General features: G+C 49.2%; 1 pseudogene; it reads left to right on the top strand.

Annotated features, from left to right (window-relative positions):
* Positions 1–6,309: 6,309 nt before the first annotated feature.
* The window catches only part of LOC135887579 (zinc finger protein 271-like), a 187,221-nt pseudogene continuing 186,595 nt past the window's right edge, over positions 6,310–6,935 (top strand).

Raw genomic sequence — 6,935 nt, 5'->3', positions numbered from 1 at the left:
GTCGAGCTCCATCGGAACCTTTTCCCACAGGTTAGGCATTTATAGGGTTTTTCTCCTGTGTGGATTCTCTGGTGCATAACAAGTTGTGAGTGCCGAGCAAAGCTCATCCCACACTCAAAACATTTGTAGGGCTTCTCTCCTGTGTGGGTTCTCTGATGGTTAATGATGGTAGTGCTATGAGAGAAGCGTTTCCCACAGTCAGGGCATCCATAGGGTCTATCTCCCATGTGCTTTCTTTTATGTGAAATAAGGTGGGAGCTCCGACTGAAGCTTTTCTCACACTCAACACATCTATAGGGTTTTTCTCCCATGTGGGTTGTCTGCTGAGTAATATGGGCTGATCTCCCAGGGAAGCTTTTCCCACAGTCACCAAACATACTGGGTCTCTCTCGAATGGGGATTCTCTGCTGAGCAGTTTCTTTGATTTTTCCAACCCCCCTGCTCCGTTGAGTTGATTCACCTTGTCCCTGTCCTGGCTGTTTTCCCTGTTGCCTCTGTGGCCTGGGTTGAGTCTTACACGTTTTTCCCATCCCTGGTCTCTGGGAAACATTCATCTTGGATCTTTCCAAACTATCCTGTGTGGTTCCACCTGCTCAAGACCTCCCTTCTGAGGATTGTCCTTCTCAGTTTCACTCACCATCCCATCACCTGCTGGGACAGAGAGATAATCCGTTTCGGAGCTGCAGAAAAAAGGGGACGTCAGAAAGGAGAAACAAACCAAACAACTACCCCCAAACCCTTACCCAGAGGAGAGAAAGAAGGTAACCAATTCTGCCTCCTCATCCCATCTGAATATAGATGAGGGAGTTTCTACATGGGCACACAGGATTGGTGAAAATTCAGGAGTGGCATTTGCCATGAGGATGTAAAACACGGTTTCTGAGCCAGTTTTGCCAATTCCTTATCTCTGCGGGCATTTCTCAGTACAGTATCTCCCTTTCCTCGTCTCCCCGGAGATTGGGGACCCAGAGCTCTTCCCTTTGCTCCAGCCAGGAGATCACATCAGATTTGGAAATTGGAACTCTTACTTAGGAGTTGAGCAACATCAAGTTAGGGCCCAACATTCTGTTATCTCAATAAGTGGCCTGAGTTTCAAAAATGCTGAGCCTGCAACACTGGGGTTTGGTTCTGAGTGTCCAGAGCTGTTGATAAGCAGGCCACTTATTCAGGTGCCTGAATATGGATTTAGAAATGTACTTTTAGGGCCCTCTAATTAAAATCCTGGACTTGGTCATTTTTTTTAAGGGGGTAGACCCTGCTCCTGCCACCAGGAATAAATCTGTGAGACATTTTTAAACCTGGCCAGTAACAGAGATTTAATAAAGTAAATGAGACCACTCAGATGGCTAAAGACAAGCATGCATGTAAGAGTTTGCAAAAATCAGACTTTGCCTACTCTAATATAAATACATACCAACTTGTGTATTTATTGCACCAAACAAAAATTACCAAAGCAGAACACTTCACTGCACACACTTCTCCCCCACGAAAAGATGAGAGAACAAACAACATATGAAAAATGTTAGGCAGGTTACTTACTGCACTACTGAAAAGTGCTCATATACTATGGGGATGCAAATGGTAGAAGAACCCATACAGAATAGAAGTCAGTAAACAAAATCTATCAAATGGGGGGAAAATGTCTGTGCACAATGGAGAGTAATTTGACCCTCATAAATATATACAAATGTAAAGTTACCAACCTAGATCTTTATGTTACTGAATTAGTGCAAAAATTGATAACTTTTTTTTTAAATGGTAAAAGTATCATTTCCCCCTGGTCAGGCCATTTATCAAAAGGAGGCTAAATGTTTGGATTTTTTTATTGTTGTTTTTCTTTTTAGTCACACTTTCAAAAACCAATACCCTCTGGACGGAGACATACAGCCATAAAGATGAACTTCGTCACTGCCAGACTGGCTCAGATCCAAGGTCCATCTAATGACTTTCAACACTTTATAAGCAACTGAAAAGATCCCTTTAGAATGAAATTGTGCAGCCAAAGTGCAGAATCAAAGCAGACTCTATGGGGGATCCCCTGACACTGTCCCCAGAGTAGCACATTCCCCCAGCAGCACAGGGACTAGGCAGAGGCAGGAACTGGCTTTTCCTCTCCCAGCTCCTCACCCTGTCCCAGGAAAGTCAATCTGCCCCGGGGTGCTGCAGGGAATGGGGCTGGGCAGGGCTGGGAGCCGGGACCTCCCTCCCCACTGATTGCTCCTGCTGCCCCTGCCAGTTTCTGCCCCGTCTCCCTCCTGCCCCCTCTCCCCTCGGGCTGGGAGACTCGGTCCCTGGCTCGGGGCGTTCGCTCTCCCGGAGCTGGCTCGGCTCCTGTAGGGGCTCAGGGAGGGCAGCAGCTCTGGGACTCGCAGACCCCCGCCCCGAGAGCAGAGCTGGGGCGAGGAGGGGCCGGTGGTGCAGAGTCACTTTCCTGCCCGGCCCCAGCCCCTTTCCCCCGGGTCTCTCCCCTCACCTGCAGGCTCCGGCTCAGGGGCTGGTGTCGGCAGAGCCCGGGGCTGCCCCTGGGGCTGGTTCCAGCCCCCGGAGAAAGTCCCCCCGGCTGGGCACAGAGGGGCGCTAGGGAAGGGCTCTCCCCGCACACACCCCGCTGGGGAGCAACAGCGGCTCAGTCCCGGCTCACAATGGAGGCGGCAGCAGCAGCGTGTGACCCAGGAAGTTCAGCCCCAGATCTGCTGAGAGACAGACCGAGAGCAGCCGCCTCCCTCCCTTAGCGATACCAACCCCCTCCAGCTGCACTACAGCTAGTGAACGCCTCTCTCAACAGCCCCCACCCCTGGGTTAATACCCGGGCACAGGGAGGCTCAGGTGAAGTGCCAGGAAGCTGCTCCCCAGGGAAGTTGCCAGTTTGGCTGTTCACGAGCAGGAGGGGTGCGTGTGTATCGGAGGATGCTCAGTAACAGCTGCTGAAGCCGCGACCCTCCTGCGCTGCCCTTACTTGCCAGCACATTCTGCTTCCTGCTGCAGCAACAAGACCAAGAGGGGTGGTGGGCAAAGAGGGGAAATCGGAGGGGAGATATGGGCAGCTGCCCGAGCCCTGATCGGAGGAGGATAAAACAGGTGGCGGCAGGAAAAGAAGAGAGGTTCGGGAACAGGATGGGTGATTCTTGGAAACACCCAGCTATAACTTGTAAGAATAAAAGAGGTATGATCCTGGGGTGCTTCATTCTGAGTGACATATGCTGCCGGGCTCCTGCTGCTAGTGTTCAAATCCCCTTGGGATTTCTACATATTCTAGAGGACAATTTCCTAACTCAAAAGTTGCTGCATCCCACCCAGGAAAATTCTATATTAGACCTCATCCTGGCAGATAAAGAAGAATTGATCACAGAAGTAAAAACCAGCGGTAGTTTGAATAAAAGTCATTGTGACTTGAGTACATGTGTTATATGCAAACAAATAAAGTCCATACTTGGTGATTTTAAAAGGCCAGTTGCATAAAGCTGAAAATGATTTGAGCCAAATCAGCTTGGAAGAAGAATTTAAATAGAAAAATGTGAATGAGAATTGGACATTGTTTAAGAACACTTTAGTCAATGCCCAGAAGTTGACAATCCCACAATAGAAAAAGAAGGAACACTGGTAAAAAAACAACAACAACAACAACAACAAAAACCAAACAAACAAAAACCCCAACCAAACAAAAATAAATAAAAAAATTAAACAAAAAACCTGAATTAGAGGGGAAGTGAAGGCAGCTATATAAAATGAATCTATCAGTTGGGAGGTTCTGAGCAGGTAGAACCACACAGGACAGTTTGGGAAGATCCAAGGTGAATGTTTCCTGGAGACCAGAGATGGGGAAAACTTGTAAGGGTATCTCTACACTACGAAATTAGGTCGAATTTATAGAAGCCGGTTTTATAGATATCGGTTTTATACAGTCGATTGTGTGTGTCCCCACATAAAATGCTCTAAGTGCATTAAGTCGGCGGACCGCATCCACAGTACCGAGGCTAGCGTCGACTTCCGGAGCGTTGCATTGTGGGTAGCTATCCCACAGTTCCCGCAGTCTCTGCCGCCCATTGGAATTCTGGGTTGAGATCCAAATGCCTGATGATGCAAAAACAGTGTCGCGGGGGGTTCTGGGTACATGTCGTCAGGCCCCTCCCCCGCCGTCAGAGCAACGGCAGACAATCGATTTGCGCCTTTTTACCTGGGTTATCTGTGCAGACAACATACCACGGCAAGCATGGAGCCCGCTCAGCTCAGCTCACCGTCACCATATGTCATCTGGGTGCTGGCAGACGTGGTACTGCATTGCTACACAGCAGCAGCTAATTGCCTTTTGGCAGTAGACGGTGCAGTATGACTGGTAGCCATCATTGGCTATCTGGGTGCTGGCAGACATGGGGCTGCATTGCTACACAGCAGCAGCTCCTTGCCTTTTGGCAGTGGATGGTGTATTACGATTGGTATCCGTCGTCGTCGTACTCCTCAGTGAGTTCAATCAGAGGCACCCGGGAAAGTTCTTCAGCAGATTCCTCTAAGAAATACTGCACCAAACTTTCCACTCTGGGCATCTGATTCTTGACGATGATGGCTATCAGTCATAGTACATCATTTTCTGCCAAGCACCCAGAAGATGACGATGGCTATCAGTCATGCTGCACCGTCTGCTGCCAGCTTAAGATGTAAAAAATAGATGGACCAGATTTGTTCTGTATTCATTTGCTTCCCCCTCCCTCCGTGAAATCAACGGCCTGCTAAACCCAGGGTTTTGAGTTCAATCTTTGGGGGGGACATTCTGTGTGACAGTTGTTTGTGTTTCTCCCTGATGCACAGCCACCTTTGTTGATTTTAATTCCCTGTACCTGTACGCCATGTCGTCAGTCGCCCCTCCCTCCCTCCGTCAGTTTCGCGCCTTTTTTCAGCCCAGACGCCATAGCACTGGGATCATGGAGCCCGCTCAGTTCACCGTGGCAATTATGAGCACTATGAACACCACACGCATTGTCCTGGAGTATATGCAGAGCCAGGACATGCCAAAGCAAAACCAGGACCAGCCGAGGAGGCGATTGCAGCGCGGCGACGAGAGTGATGAGGAAATTGACATGGACATAGACCTCTCACAAAGTACAGGCCCCAGCAATGTGCAAATCATGGTGTTACTAGGGCAGGTTCATGGCGTGGAACGCCGATTCTGGGCCCAGGAAACAAGCACAGACTGGTGGGACCGCATCGTGTTGCAGGTGTGGGACGATTCCCAGTGGCTGTGAAACTTTCACATGCGTAAGAGCACTTTCATGGAACTTTGTGACTTGCTTTCCCCTACCCTGAAGCACCAGAATAATAAATCAGCGGCCAGGCGATTTATTGTACCCCGAACCCGCTTCCCTGTTGCATGTTTCTCCATTGACGGAGTCAAAGCACACAGTTGGGGTAGTGGTGGCTGCACCCCCTAGCATGGCATGCAGCTCCGCGTAGAAGCGGCATGTTTGCGGCTCTGCCCCGGACCTTCCATTTGCCTCTCTGGCTTTGTGGTAGGCTTGCCTTAGCTCCTTAATTTTCACGCAGCACTGCTGTGCGTCCCTGTTATGGCCTCTGTCCTTCATGGCCTTTGAGACCTTTTCTAATATTTTGCCATTTCGTTTATTGCTACGGAGTTCAGCTAGCACTGATTCGTCTCCCCATATGGAGAGCAGATCCCGTACCTCCCGTTCTGTCCATGCTGGAGCTCTTTTGCGATCCTGGGACTCCATCATGGTTACCTGTGCTGATGAGCTCTGCGTGGTCACCTATGCTCTCCACGCTGGGCAAACAGGAAATGAAATTCAAAAGTTCGCGGGGCTTTTCCTGTCTACCTGGTCAGTGCATCTGAGTTGAGAGTGCTGTCCACAGCGGTCACAATGAAGCACTGTGGGATAGCTCCCGGAGGCCAATAACGTCAAATTCCGTCCACACTACCCCAAATCCGACCCGCAAAGGCCGATTTTAGCGCTAATCCCCTCGTCGGAGGTGGAGTAAAGAAATCGGTTTAAAGGGCCCTTTAAGTCGAAAAAAGGGCTTCGTCGTGTGGACGTGTCCAGGCTTAATTCGATTTAACGCTGCTAAAGTTGACCTAAACTCATAGTGTAGACCAGGCCTAAGACTCAGCCCAGGCCACAGAGGCAACAGGGAAAACAGACAGGGCAGAGACAGGGTGAATCCACTCACCGGAGCAGAGGGGTTGGAAAAATCAAAGAAACTGCTCAGCAGAGAATCCCCACTGGAGACAGACCCAGTATGTTTGGTGACTGTGGGAAAAGTTTCCCTGGGAGATCAGCCCATATTACTCAGCAAACAACCCACATGGGAGAAAATCCCTATAGATGTGCCAAGTGTGGGAAAAGCTTCAGTCGGAGCTCCCACCTTATTTCACATAAAAGAAAGCACATGGGAGATAGACCCTATGGATGCTCTGACTGTGGAAAACGCTTCTCTCATAGCACTACCATCATTAACCATCAGAGAATCCACATAGGATTGAAGCCCTACAAGTACCCCAAGTGTGGGATGAGCTTTGCTTGGCACTCACAACATGTTAGACATGAGAGAGTCCACACAGGCGAAAAACCCCATAAATGCCTAACCTGTGGAGAAATATTCTGATACAATTCAACCCTTATCACACATAAGAAAAAACACACGGTACAGAACCTTATAAATGCCCTGAGTGCGGGAAAAGCTACAGTGACAGCTCACCTTTAACAGGCATTGGAGGATACACACAGGAGAGAAGCTTTTCAAATGCTGTGATTGCAGGAAAAGCGTCAGTAACAGCGCAGACCTTATTGTACATCAGAGAATACACACAGGAGAAAGACCCTATGCCTGAACTGGGAAAAGAGTCCGATGTAGCTCACACTTTACTAAACATCAGAGAATCCACACAGGCAAGAAATCCTCAAAGTGCCCTGGCTACGGACGGGCCAAGT

This window comes from Emys orbicularis, chromosome 13 (genome assembly GCF_028017835.1).
Source record: "Emys orbicularis isolate rEmyOrb1 chromosome 13, rEmyOrb1.hap1, whole genome shotgun sequence".
Classification (NCBI taxonomy): Eukaryota; Metazoa; Chordata; order Testudines; family Emydidae; genus Emys; species Emys orbicularis.
Note: the sequence above shows the minus strand (reverse complement) of the source record. Positions and strands in the feature narration are given on the sequence as shown.